The following is a 15,219-nucleotide window of genomic DNA, read 5'->3' as shown; positions in this document are numbered from 1 at the left end:
AGCAGCTCTGCATAATTTGTGAAGTGGGCCGAGGTGCAGTCAATAATGCCCAGGAGAAAAGATTTGCCAGGAGCGTTATCTGCTTTCACCTGACCGGAGCAGAGCACGAGGTCGGGGGTTCGATTCGCGGCCGCGGCGTCCAATTTTCTGATGGAGGAAAAAATCAAAAACGCCCGTGTGTAAGAGATTTGGGTGCACGTTAGAGATCCCCAGGTGGTCGAAATTAATCCGGAGCCCCCCACTAGAGCGCGCCTCATCGCCTGCGTTGCGTCGGCGCGTTAAACCCTACAATCAATCAATCAATCACCCGATCGGAGCAGACCACCACGGTACGGAAAGAAAACCTGACGTAATGGGGATGAGCAAAACCAGGGTTCCATGTGGGCCGTATGCGTTGGACTTAATACAAATAACGGAACCTCTGCTTCGTCTGTTTTGTTTTTATTTCCTGTACAGACCAGTTCTGCGCAGCTCCCGGGCAGTGCCAAACTGCTCCCGCCATAGGCATTCTATGGGCAAATAAAATACGGAGCTGCTATGGTGCAGTTCTGAGCAGCCTAAAATGACAAATAAAAGAGGCCTATTATTGCAGTACATTTTTGCGCGCACTACTGCGGGTTTCTTTACCGTTGTATAGCAGGACACCATGGCAGTTTGAAGAGAATCAAATTTTCCGAAGACAAACTGAAATAGTCAGTAATCGAATGAACAGGTGGAATTAATAATGCGTATTTATTTTAAGAGCGTTTCTTCTGACCCATACAGTAGTATATGTATGTGTGGAGCAGCATGTTATATGGATGCATCACTTACGGTGTCCATTTCAGTGCATACAGGCAGTATTTTCTCCTAGGGGACAGTGGAAGCGGACAGCGACGCAGAATTTCACCCATGGTCATGTGCCTGCATGACGAATGTTCTTTCAACTGGGACTGTTAGGTGTTTTTTTAACGGCTGAAAATCAAGATTATAGAATCCAAATACCAGCGAGAAACAAACGGTTTATTCAAACTTATAGCGTATTTTGAGAATCGCACTTTGAAATAGCTGTGAACATTTAGGCAAGGACAACCATAGCACAAAAATGAGTTATCGTGATAGTGAGCACAGAACGTTCTGGAAAAATAGAGGCTGTCACGAGTGCTGGTTCATTGTCATTCGGTTGGGACAGAAGTGATCAGGCTATCTAAAACGTTCTAAGAACAGAACTGAGCCACTATGAAGCGGGAAGTAAGAAAGTGAAGTAAATTAATCAGAATATTTTGTGCCAAACCGTCCGTGCAGCAAAGCGCAATACGCTGAGCGCGAAAAGAAAATTGTATGCAAACGAACAAAGAACCGCACACTATTGGCTAACCCCACGCCATACGCAGTTGAAACCGTAGTTGTTGTCCCGTTTTCCAGTTTCACTTACCACTCTCCGAAACAAAAACTGTCCCAGATTCTCCGGTTTAAAAATCAAGTTTATTTATCTGCTTTTCCCCCGAATCCTGCCGTTAGAAGCAGGCGGAGAAACAACAACGGTTGAGGCCAAACTTCGTGCGCAAGCGCTAGCGCATGCGTTTCCTTTTTTTGCGTACATCGTGCAAGGATTTCATGAAGCCGGCGGTATTGCTAACATCTACGTTTTCATAACAGCTCTGTAGCAACTGAAGGAAGCATGCAGTGGTAGCTTAGTTTACAGAAAGAAGTCGTTCGAAATCTACGTGGTGGCTTTGGCGTAAAGCCGACCGCACATTTCCGAGTAGTTTCAATGAATCCAAGCCAATTTCCATTAATCAATTTCATTCTCCAAATTTTCCACATAATAAACGTTTACTCCTCCGCCGCGTAATTCCAAAAATGACAAATAAATTGTGAGTAATTTCAAGTAATGTATAGCAATTCCAAGTAATGTCAGGTAATTCCAAATACGTTCAACCAATTCAAATTATATCCGAATAAATTCCAAGTAGTGCCACGTAATTCCACGTGAGTACAAGTAATTTGAATTTATGAAAAGGATTTCTGCACGTATTTCTTCAAAGCCTTATCTAATGAAAATCCGGGGTTAATTCTGCCTGTAATTTCTTTTCTACGCTGTTTCCGGGCCTCTCAAGCACGAAAATGATGGTTTTTAGAACAGCCGTGAATTTTCCGTTACGGAAAGCTAAAGCGCGGTCATTTGAGTAACTTCCATGCAAGCGGCGGCGACGATAGCTTTTTTGCTAGCTTCGTAAAAGTGATAACGCCGCTCCGACGGTCGCGGACACGAAAAAAAAACATAAACATACCTTCGCGGCAATATCGACTACTGGCACGTCAATTTTGATCGGCAAGCAAAGAACAGTTCGTTCCTAAGAAGGCTTCGTTTAGAATTGGATATAAGGTTTGTCGGAGACGTGCTCGATGGCAAAGTCTCGTCCCGTAATAAAAAAAAACTTATGACGCGAAAATTTAAAGGTTCTCGATATGTGATACATAGCACGGGATGGACGTCGCATTAAAATAAAACATAATCTCCGTGTCTCAGTAGGACGCGAGGCGCATAATTCGATTTCGTAGTGCGCTTGCTTCAGACTTATGGTCAAGTATTTCTATGCTGGCAATGCGGTGAAAACAAAAGATCAAGGGTTAGTGTGTGGGGAGTAGAAGTTTTGTATTCGAAATATCCCCTAGATGGGATTCCTACCTACAGCATAAACTGGCTCTAGAAAATCTGAAAGGCTTAGTTGCGGAGTGTATTGTATGGCTGGAACATGGTAGATGAAAACGTTTTTAGGAGATATAATAAGTCTTGGACAAATAAATATTGCAATTGTAAATTGCCTAGACGTTATAAGTTGGAATTTCAACTTAAGTAGCTTAAGAGGGCAATTATTCTCCAGAGCATCAATGAACTAGTGTATATTCGGCTGTGGACGCCAAGAAACAGCCAAAAAATGTCTTGTCATCTTTCCAAAATAAGGGGTTTAGAGTGCGTTTTCCGAAACGGGTTCAGTGAACAAATGTGGTTTTTAGCTGAGTCGAGATTTGCTGTGGCAAATGAGTATGATAAACGAACACTACATGTATGTGATTTAGATTTTCAACATCATTCTTATCGCAACCAACACTGACGCTCTTCATGGTAGTCTTGGCACGTCTTGGCTTAACAGCACCGATTAGTAATTAAAGAGAGGGAGAAGGAGGCTACGCATAGACGCTAGAGCTTGGCTATGAGGAGTGCGATAGAGTATAGCTACACATTAAAGGGACACTGAAGTGAATTTGTCAAGCTCCCGTTTTTGCTTGCACTGTGTAGACTGGCTCAAATTAGCACACTTTTCATCGTTTTTACGATTGACAAATCGGTAATTATTTTACAAAGCGCTAAAGAATAAAAACTACCATGCGCGGTTTGCGGCGGCCGGACCAACTAAAGGTGTGACGTTAGGAGGAGCGGGCACCGTGATTGGACGATGCCCAAGTGAGCAACCAAACAAGTTTCGGTTTCGGTTTCGGTTCTGTAAAACACAACCGGTGGCGTTGTTGGATGGGCATTCTCAATGACTCAGTAATCATCGTACCGCGCTTCTGCCATGTTGTCAGCTGTAAAAATGTATAAAGATAAGCCTCCTAGGACGGCTTGGAATCGTAGCATTCACTAGCCGAAACCTACGCAGTGCATGAACGCCCTCGGCGTACCCGTAGACGCCCAAATGTCATGCGCTTTTCCCCCATAATTGGAGCGTGCCTCCCTCATGCCTGTATCGTAAAAAGCGTGTTCGCACCAGGCCAAGGGTCTGTTCATTCTGGCCTGTGCCCACTGCCTGCAAGCAGTCGGTGCTTATGGCAACAGCACGCCAACGAGAACTCGCTAGCGCGCCATGCATGTGCCAGCCTGCGCGCGTTTTGTGAACTAGTTCGTGTAGCCATGAACGTTGCGGCCCAAAAAAAGGTGAACTCAATATAGAAAACATCGGCGGAAAACAAAAAGTTAACTTACAAAAAAAAAAGCACGTACCCGCGGGGATTCGAACTCGTGACTTGCAAAACATTTGCGGTGACATACCCAGCGCCCCATACTACTGAGCCACGGAGCAAGACGCGACCGCCTTGCTAATATAGGGTATATATTGTACAACCGGTTTACACTTTTATTTAGTTTTGGCAATTCAAGCAGCTTAGGTGACTATTTGTTGTACTGCGATCGTGCAGTAAGCGTCGCCCGAGTTTCCACAGTAGCTCACGTCTAGCAATTGCATTTCGTAGACGGAAAAGCGTTCGCAGATGCGTAGTCGTGCTGCTGACCGCTGTGCTTGTTCGCCCAGCGCAAAAAAGTGCTTCCCGCGCCCTAGTTTTACGCTGTACGGTAAAGATATCAGTTGATTTTATTTCTTTAGTACCTATATTGACTTCGCTGACTCTTCTCCCGCCTTCAAGAGGCCTTATATTTTCCTACTGGCGTACCAGTCAGCGAAGCGTCGCATGTGCGCTTGTGCAGCACTTGTGTGAAGCGAACTTGACTTGGAGCTAGATACAGTGTACAAACAAACCAAGTTAAGAAAGGCACATTCTTCCATTCACAAACGTGTCCTGGCTTCGTTTCAACTAAGCGAACGAATTGCGACCAAGCAATTTTTTTTTTACCTCCTTGATTGCGACGACCTGCCGGCGGACGAAACGCTGGGCCGACTGACTCTGTCGGCCGGGGTGCCCTGCAGTAGCGCAGCCGTGGCGCAGCCAGTTGCCAGCTCATCCCCTCCTGACGTCACATGAAAACGCCACAGAAAATGGGCGAGCGTAAAGAGAGCAGGACAGCATTTTCAAATTAGTTTTTCTACTAAATAAAATCGCGTAAACGCGCCTAGAGTGGCCGAAACATGGCCTGGGGACTCCGGACTACAATTTGCACTAGTAATCCCGCAATGTTTACATATCACTTCAGTGTCCCTTTAATTGACGCCACTTGGATTTCCTCTGGCGTGCGTAATAATTTATAACACATAGGCGTTTCCGTAGCTCGCCTCCTTCGGAAAACTGGGTATGGGAAATGCCTTATTCAAGCCAAAGCATAATGTCGGAAGTAGAAATGGCCCTACAGAATTCCGGAAGCCTCCTTTTATTCTTTGGAGCAGACATCAAGCCCACGCAGCAGCTGCGCATCCTCGGCCTGTTGCTGCAACGAGACGGCAAGGCGGCAGCTGCCATTGCTAAGATTAAGACGGCCTCCGAACAGGTCATCGGAATTATCCGACGCGTTGCGAATCGAAATAGAGAATTTAAACAAGACGACGCCTGCTGCCTGGTCAGGGCGTTCATCGGGTCTCGCATCACCTACTGGGCCCCGTATCTCTAGCTAACGAAGGCGAACAGGAACACGCTAGACACTATCGTAAGGAAAGCCACCAAGACGGCTATGGGCCTGCCCCCGTACTCGTCTACGTAGAAGCTGCTGGACATGGGGGTACATAATACGGTAGACAAGCTCATAGAGGCTCATTGGTCTAACGAGGGAGTGCGACTGAGCCAGACGGAGCAAAAGATCGGCTGGCCCATCGAACCAAAGACACCCAAGTAACCTATACCTCCGCCGTGGGGGGAAGCAATCAAGACCAAGCCCCTGCCCCGCAACATGCAGGCGGGCAGGAACGACGAGAGGCGCGCCGCCCGGGCACAGGCACTCGCCCGGCAGCTGGAAGCAGACCCCCGGGTTCTCTACGTGGACGCCTCACTTCCCCAGCACAGTAGCAAAGCAGTGACCGCCGTCACGACCATCGACAAGCTGGTGACCAGCGCGTCGCTACGGACGACAGACGCCAGCCAAGCAGAATAGGTGGCCATCGCTCTCGCCCTCACGCACGGAGACGTGCATACGATCATCACCGATTCCAAGACGGCGTACGGCAACTACCGCAAGGGGACCGTCTCCCACGCTGCCTTAGCAATTCTCGCAAAGCGCAGTCCACCGGGACGAGGCGTACAGCTCGTGTGGGTTCCGGCACACTCGACAGTGGAAGGAAACGCCCTCGCCGTCCACTACGCCCACAAACTAGCAGACCGGGCCCGGGACGAGTCAGAGCTACCGCACCCAATTACGAGCTACCGGGAGATTACCCGGCTGTACAGGACCCCCAGGTGCAGGCTTCCCAAACCGCACCGGCAACTCGAAAGCAAACAGCAAACGATCGTGGGCCGCGCACAAGCGTGGTCACGGCGCACCCAGCTTTATTGCACTGGATGTTCCTGGCAGAACACGACCGCATCTGCCCCTTCTGCAAAAAGACTGAAGGCTCTCTGCCGCACATACTGGCGGAGTGCACTCAGCTCAAGAATCGCCTACCTTCCCTACCCATCCCCTTCCTCTTCTCCCCCCCCCCCCCCCCCAACCCGAGCGATAGGAGATCCTGATGTCCTGTCGACGCAGCAAGAGCTTGCGTTCAGGGGCCAGGAGCTATTGCTCTCGTATGGGACTCGTGAACAGGGTTCCACCCCGTCGGACGCCTGCGGGCGTCACCTGAAATGGGCTTAATAAATGCTGTTTCTCTCTTTCTATTCTTCAGTCCCAAAACACGTCCTTAAAGGGACCCCGAAAAGCTTTGTGAAGGTGGCAATCAAATGCATTCAGGTGGTAGAACACATAACGGGGGATTTTTTGTGCCAAGTGTGAGCCCCATACGTTGTACAGATAATTTGTAAACAATTTTTGAAGATCGCCTTTCTCAGCCGATGAGCGCGACGCCGCAGCGAGCCGACCGCGGCTGACGCAACGGCGACCGCGGGTGACGCAACGGCGATCGCTGCTGACGCAACGGCGAAGGCGCCCCCTGATTCGCCCAATCGCCGGCAAGGTCGGCCGCCGGCGGCGTCACTGCCATTGGCTTCCGGCTGCTCTTCCTCCTTCCTGCGCGATCCCGAGGCAAAGGCGGCAAAGGCGGGTCCGCAGTGATTGACGCGAGCCTAGGCGCAGGAATGTAGCTAGCTGCTTTGAAGGAGGCAGAGAGGGAGGAGGAGTCGATCGGCAAGTGGGGAGAGGTGCATTTAATTGCTTCTGGCGCAGCTAATACTGAATGTAGATAAATAATTCCAACGGCATTGCATCGCTATATTGGCGCTACGTTACAATACAGGCCTTTTGTAACTTTTACAGAAGGCTTTTCTGGGTCCCTTTAATAGTCACTCTGTTCCTGCGAATACTGAATCTGTTTCAGAGACGATGTAATACAAAGAAGTGACACATGAAATAAAAAAAAAAACGTTGTTAATGAACGTGACAGATCAGCCGAAAATCGGTTCCCAATTATTTGCCCCCAAACTTTTCAACTATAACTTCGCGCTGACAGCTTCCCTGCTTCTTGGCCAGGGAGTAACAAAAAGATAAAGAGCAAAAGCGTTTCCGTATGTAAAAACCAGCTGTGTTTCACGGCGATGAGTTCACTGTGGACAGAAAATGTTTTTGGGCGCGCAAGCACGCAAGGCAAAAAAAATACGGCAAAGGAGGACTCCAAACAAAATTTTGTTGCCCATATGCGTGGAGTAAATGCGGCCTGAATGGCTAGCAAACCACCACTGCTCGATGAAAGCGACCAATGAAAGATTTCCCGTCACCCGGGACTAGCGTTCTAGGTTATGCGCTTGTCGCCGCAGCAGCTGTGGCCGCCGTGTCATTCACGAACGAGGGCAGCATACAGCATAATGAACGCAAGGCAACAGACACAAAAACGCGTCAACATATAACTACCTCTTAGCCACCTTATCCCCGGGTAGACAGCCGCCTGTGGCCCCTAATGGTATCCCTGGCAAGCCGCGGCCAACTTTATATTATAGCGAAGCTGTGTACCTCTACCAAGCAACGGTTCTTTCGTGTGCCCTGCAAAATACTCCGGCGCATGCGTCGTATGGCACGTGCCATCAGAAAAATATTATCGCGGTGTCTCTCCTTGACGCACCAGCCAGCGGGTTCGCCTTGCGCGTGCGTCGTGACGCTGGGCCCCGTAAAACTTCAACGAAAGTGGGAGCGAGCGGGCGCATTTAAGAAATGAAATACAAAGAAATGTAGCGCCCCCATAGACTGCAATGCGTTCTTAGCAAAACAATGTACAAAGGAAGCGCGCTAACGCTTTCGCGTTCCACTCTTAAAGGAGGCGCTTAAATACTTAAGAATAACTAATATAACGAAAAATAAAACAACAGAAAATTAAGACATTCACTAAATCGAAAAAAGATATCAAAATAAATGAAAATACATGCATAAAGTAATGAAAAGAAATTCAAGAACAACAAATGTATATCAATACATAAATAAATAATATACACGTGAATCAAATTCAGAAAAAAAGACAAGTAAAAGATGAGTGTAAATAAAGCGTAGTATAAAAAAATAAAAAAAAAACAAATTGGAAATGAATATAAATAAATAAATAAATAAATAAATAAATAAATAAATAAATAAATAAATAAATAAATACTATTAATATAAATGAAAGAAAATTGGGAATCATACGCATTCCGCGAAAAGCTTAGCTGGTCACCCACCTTCACAGAGTGGAATGGCTCATCAATTTTTTTATCTTCATCGCCTCTGCTCTTTGGGTGCCGCACTACACAGCAGGTAGAGCGTGGGGATTTTCAGTATCCCTTAAAAGAAACAAACAGGCAGTAACAAGAAAAGATACGAGCACAAGATTCTCAGATACTGCTGTGCGCTCACAGCAGTTTATTACAAAGTAGCTGTAGTTCCCGGCCATGCCCGGGTGTGTCAGTACACATAACAATGGGTATAAGTCAAACTGAGTACACCGTTCAAAGCGTTATTTTTCCCAGATCTAGATTCGCCTCAGTAGCTATAGTTTAGAACAAAGTCTGAAATTACCTCGAAGACATTACCTCGAAGACATGAAATTACCTCGAAGAATTTCCGAAAGAACCGTTTTAGTCTTTGAGTGAAACTCTATACCAATACTCCTTTCCAGCACAAATAACTCAATCGTGTATGGCGTCCATAGACGAAAGCACACAGAATACGCGTTTCGGGAAAGCCAACTTCCCTACGAATGCTCTGTAGCTCTCAGTCTAACTGTCGATTTTAAAGGCTAAAGCCTGAAGTGTCACATTGTGCGAACAACCGGAGTTGTTGTTGGTGAAGTTTCTGTTATCATCCTGCACAGAAAACGGCCGCCGCTGAAAAGAGTAAATAAACAGCACATTTCAGAGGGATTGGGAATCGAACCTGGGTGCCCGGAGCATGAGCTGAGTGCGTTATTACCGCACTACCACAACACGTTGCAAGGCATGGAACAAGAGTTAGCCTAGTACGCGCTCGCTGACGTCAACTCGCGTCAAACGTGAGTAGAAATTGGCACACCAGCCACGGAGAGGTATGATTCTGCAGAAGGTGGGACTGGAAGTGTCGCAGTTGTCTGTTGTAGTTATTCGCGCCAAAAGACGAAGGAACGAAAGTCAAGGAAGACACGCAAACACGATATTGCATTCATGTTTGAAGCGCGGACAGACGAAACACAAGAAGAGGACAACATGAGCGCTTCTTCTTGTGTTTCGTCTGCCCGAGCTTCAAACATGAATCAGATACAACAAGCTCAACTTTTCGTTCTACTGCACGATATTGCAGTAACGAAGTTTTTGATAAGTAGACAGCTCCACGGGGTCCTTACTTAACCCCGTGCTAGGTACGTGTGCCCCAGTGTTTATGAAAGTGATGTGTGCAAACTGTGTGCGAAGGAGAGAGCCACCGCGGCTCACATCCTGTGGGACTGCACAGTGAACCCAAGAGAGGCAAGCAAGATGACGACGCTTCCGCCGCAAATTGAGGCGACGAAGAAGACCTACGATCGAGAAGCACAGCTCCAGGCCGTCCAGCAGGTCTCGGCAGCTCTGTAAAGGCAGCGACCGAGCGAAACTGAGGGGAAGGGGGAAAGCACACCTAGGAAGGGGGCGGCAACCCTCTTGAACCGAAGGAGTAGCGAGTGAGCAAGGCCCCGAGGAGCACGACGCCCGAGATAGACGTCATGGCCGTGTCGAGGTGAAGACCCACCTTCCCAGTGGGGAGACATCTTGACCGACTGCAGGCCATTCAATAAAGTTATCTCTCTCCCTCTCCCTCCCTCCCTCCCTCCCTCCCTCCCTCCCTCCCTCTCTCTCTCTCTCTCTCTCTCTCTCTCTCTCTCTCTCTCTCTCTCTCTCTCTCTCTCTATCTCTCTCTCTCCCTCTTTCTCTCTCTCTCTCTCTCTTCAAAGCACACATGCAGACAAAAAGCGGACCGAGAAACATTTTTCTAGTAAATTTCAAAAGCCCTGTGATGCCTCAAGGAATCAATGTAGAAACCCTTCGCCGTTGTAATTATTGCCCTACGTTCGGTATTAGGAAACGCGTTGCCGTTGTAATTATTGCTCTACGTTCGGTATTTGGTATGTCACGAGTGGTAAAAGTACCCCTCCTCCTTCGCCGATCGCTTCCTCCTCCCTCTTTGCTTCTATCGAAAGAGCTGGAAACAGTGGGACTCTTCGATTTACCGTCTCGGACTCACCGAGGATAGTCCGCAGGTAGTCTGAAGATTCCCCATGCCATAGGAATACATATGAAAAACGAATGCCGGATTGCTTCTCGGGGAGTCCAAGGTGAGTCCGAGATGGTAAATCGAAGAGCCCCACTGTAAATAGTCACGTGACGTCAGGACGCTCGACTTCCGGTCTGTGAATCCTGCCAACGCCGCCTGTGCGTTGATCCTGCTTATCTTCGGCACTACGGATCCGAACATCAAAGCACGGTAGCCCTTGCTCTTCCGGCCCCAACGAGTGCTTAAAGGTTTTTGTAGGTCGGACTAGGGTTGCCGAATTATTCAACTTCTCGTCTGCCCGCATACCCCACCCTTGGTCGCGCCCTACTCGTAGCCGGTTTTTGGCCGGATGGTGCAGACGCTACGATTTGGATATTTGAGGTTTTTCTCCTTCCTAACTTACTGTCGGGGGCGGCGGAAGGGTCTTGGAACCTTTTCCAACTCTTAAATATATTGGTACCTACCAAGTACATTGATTACTGTTTTTCTAGACTTTTGCTCCGCCGGCTTTGCTGGTTAGGCTCGCAACGGGGACGGTTTGTTTACGTTGCAAATGCAAGTATAACTTTGCGGAAAATGCGTTTACCGAATTGATGTAAGTGTCCAAACTATCGAAGCAACCTCGCTATCAAGCAATTATAACATTTAAGAGGCCATTATATCGCACACATTCTAAAAGATTGAAGTGTCTGCCACAAGCACGAAAAAAATCTTGGCACCGCCGACTCCGAGAGTCCGATGAGTGGCAACCAGACGATCTTTCGGCAGAGCGTGCCTCGTTTTCACATTACGCCAGTCGCTGGCTTTGCAACCAACGACGCAGCACGGGTAATTCATGTCTGTCCAGCAGACGCGGAGCGCTCGTTTCGGAACTTCGCTTCTGAATCGGAGACGGCGCGGCGGCAAGGGGCGGTCGGTAGGAAAGCCCGCACACGAATGGAGACCGGAAAAGTACCATCGTGACGTCGCGTGCGGCGTGACGTCGTTAGAACACGAACAGCGAAGGGCTTTCAAATGACGTAGCCAGCGCGGACAGTGGAGTCAGCCTCATCGGCTGAGAAAGGCTATGTTTAAAAATTGCTTACAAATTATACGTAGAACGTATGGGGCTCATGCTTGGCTCAGATGTTCTCCATAATCCGTTCTACCAGCTCAATACATTTGATTGCCACCTTTGAAACGTGTTTCTGGGTCACTTTAGGGGCACGCGAACTTTTTGTTTTTGTGAGGATTGTAATTAAAGGCCAACTGCACTCAAATTTCACCCTGGCTAAATACCTTAGAAATGTGTAGTAGGTACCATGAGAACTACTGCGACGCGACCTGTAGCTCTGTGCAGTGCGTGGTTATTCAGTTTCAGGCACTCAAAATAACGCCCTTGCAAACGACAAAGCACCTGCCAGTACTAATTATGGTTCAGACAGTTGATTTCCACTGAGCTTTTTCTCGATTTGTAATGTGTGTTTACCACCCGCAAATCATTTCTTTTTTGAATACTAAGTTTTACTACTCTCATAATGATAAATGGGCCAAAATTTTTATCTGGTGGTGCGAAAGCAGCAGATATTTTCCAATTTGGACGAGTGAAAAGTATGAATCATCTGAATGACTGAGTTCAAATTATGTAGCCTTTCAATACATTGAATGAGTAGAAGCAGGCTAAAAATGAAAATTTTGAATTTTTTAAATAAATAAGACTACAAATTATAAGTTTTTACTGTATGGCATCTTGAAAAAGTTGCCAGTTAAGACTCGTTCTCCTGTAGTAACAACTTCCTTCTAACATCTAAGAACTTTTCTAGGAACTTCTGCGCTACAGGTGTCCACAACCTAGATGCATAAAAAGCTTGTCCCCACCTTTGAAGAAGCAGCAGATAGGTGTTTGCGAGGCACGTTTCCAGTTTTGTGAAGCAGATGGAGTGCCTGCACTACATCCACATACCTGTGTTGCTTATTGCAATTAAGAGCAACACGTATGGTATCCCGTACCTTTAATGTTTTGTCCCAAAAACAAAATAAATGCTTCACATTTTTACTCTGTCTTGCAAGATCTTGAATGTGTTGACATGGAAGATTTCAAGAATGCCATAATAAAGTTCATTACCCGGAAAGTTTGTATGATATAAATCCAGTACGATCAATCACGTGGAGTAGGCAGGTATTAATAGCAAGTAAAATGTTCAAGGCTTACTTGTTGCATGCCTAAATCAATCAGACTGCTGTTTCGATCGTTCAAAAAATCTGCCGTGCTCTATGTTGCGTTTTCTTTTTCCTGACATCATGTATTCTACAATATCTATATATTTCTTGTGGTATGCATTGCATGGTGCGTGCTACATGGTACAGTGGCTTCATCGGTATGTTGTGTGATGCTATACAATACACATTACATAACTTTTCAACTATGTAGGACATTGTTACGTTTGTCGTAACATATATTCAGCAGGTGGGTTCTCCAAACAAGGACATAAATCTTGTTCAAACCTTCTGAACATTCCGTTAAGCAATAAAATTGTAAGTTTTCATCATTCTGATCCATTTTTCCTCTCTGGCTTCTTGTGTTCGCCGTGCACTCACAGGCCAGTAGTCCCCACAGGCGCTTGACTGGCAACCAGATTTCGTGGGATGTGGATACGGTGGAGTAAATGCTGAAGTGAGTGATTGTGATATGCAACAACTTTGTTTAAAACACGGAGCACGAACAAGACAGGAGGGGAAACGCCGCTTCCTAGCGCGGCCAGACAACGTGACAAGCGCTTGGCGATTAATTGTGCGGCCGCCGCGTTCGGCACTTCACTGCGCAGCCCAGTAATGAATTGTGGCAGCTATCAGTTCGTCCATCAGGGTGCCGCTACCCCCTGGGGACCTTAAGCTTCGCCGTCGCAGCTACGGCTTCAGTTTTGAAGTCCGCTTTTCATTGTGGCAATATCTGGTCGCTCGCCTACGCTTGCCCAGTTCCCCTCTTCCTAGTAATTAGGTTTAATCGTGGCTATCGTAAACAACGGTTTTGGCTGCTGCACGAAAAATTACGTGACGACAGCGGTCACTGGTTGTGAGCGTAACAAAAATAAATTGACCAACTTTTAATCTCACGATGAAAAACAACAAAGAAGCAGTGTAGACAAAAGGAAATATCGTTAAGACAGTTGTTTCAGACCCAAACGCGACACACTCACGCGCGGCGAGGAGAGGGGCCTCCCCAACAGCTCGCTACCGGCTTGGTTTGCTCGGGTCTGATCGGTGCACACTTTAGGCTTAGCATCGTTGTGGATATTTGATCGCCGCTATCTCTGCAACTGTGAATTACAATCCATAGCACAATTTTTCACCACACTAACATCCACTTTCTCGCATGTGGAAGTTCTTTTCCGCGATCAGATTGATATCGAAGAGCGGCGACAAGAAGGTGTTGCTGCTGTGGTCTCGGCCGGTTCGAACCGCTTGCAGTGCCGTGCGGGCAGGCGGGCCGGCGTATTTGCAGGCACGGCCGACGTGCGCGCCGACCGTTTCCGAGTGCTGAAAACGCTTTACGATTGCCTGCTTCATCCATTGTTTTGGCGGACGACGCGCCGAATTTACAAATTTAGCACGGCTTTTGTCGTAGTTCATCGGGTGGATGATGGATCGGAAAACGAGCCGCTGCTGACGGGCAGTCGCGCTGATTGCGAGAGCGACGCAAAGAACGCAATGGGGGCAGCTGTGGGGCGCCGGTTATTTGAGGGCCTTCGTCTCCTAGGCTCCGAACGCCAGGTGATTTTTTTTTTCGCTTCCGCTGATGCGTGCCGCCACTTGCGTCCGAACTGACTTGTGCGATTTCGAACACTGCGGCTGCGGAAACTGCGGTTAGCGTGACCGAACTGAGGTGGACAAGCAAAGTTTGCGCTAACCATGGTTAGCGGGGTAACCGCAGTTTCGTCTGTCGTGTAACGTAGCAAACGGCGGTTTTGTGTAGCCGCGGTTTGCTTAACTGTGGTTAAACAGTTCCCGTGTAACTAGGGTCATCGCTCGTATGGCGGCGGACGCGCTCTCATTTGATTGCAGCGAATAATTTTAGTTCTAGCAATATCAAATATATGGATAGGGGTACAACCGTACGAAGTGCCTCAAACCCCGGTGTCTCGATCGTAATCACGCACCTACGCACGCGTTAATATGGTAAGCGGTTGCTGTTTCTGCGACAGCAAAAAGGGCAGAGTTGAAAATTTTGGTCAGTTAGGCGCCTTGATTTTGTAATAACGCATTTTTTCAAAGTTAGCGCAGCTAGGCCAGGGTGTCCCGGCCTAGAGGAAACCCCCCACCAGGCGGGTGCCCAGACATCAGCACCTAAGGCTCGCATAAATAAAGTTTATTCCTCTTCCTCTGCACGCAAAGATTTTCTTTGCTTCACCGCACAGCGCGCGCGCACACACTGCAGTGGCAGCACCGCTTGGGTCCAGCGTACCGCCCGCCAGCGACACGTCAATTGCAGCACGAAAGCGCTGTTCACAAGTGAGGTTCGAGCGCCTGCAGCACATTTCAGCACATTTACGCCACTCCGGCGCGCGTGACGCTGCTTGACAGCGGGGCTGAAACGCTGCAAAGCAGCCCAAGCGGCTTTCAGCGGGGCCAGCAGCGCAAACCATCGCTTTCAGCGGATTTCAGCACCAAAATGGCGCTGAAATACACTGCCTTTTCGGATAGGGATA

This window comes from Haemaphysalis longicornis, unplaced genomic scaffold (assembly GCF_048455015.1).
Source record: "Haemaphysalis longicornis isolate Haplotype H1 unplaced genomic scaffold, Haemaphysalis longicornis Haplotype H1 scaffold_184, whole genome shotgun sequence".
NCBI lineage: Eukaryota > Metazoa > Arthropoda > Arachnida > Ixodida > Ixodidae > Haemaphysalis > Haemaphysalis longicornis.
Note: the sequence above shows the minus strand (reverse complement) of the source record.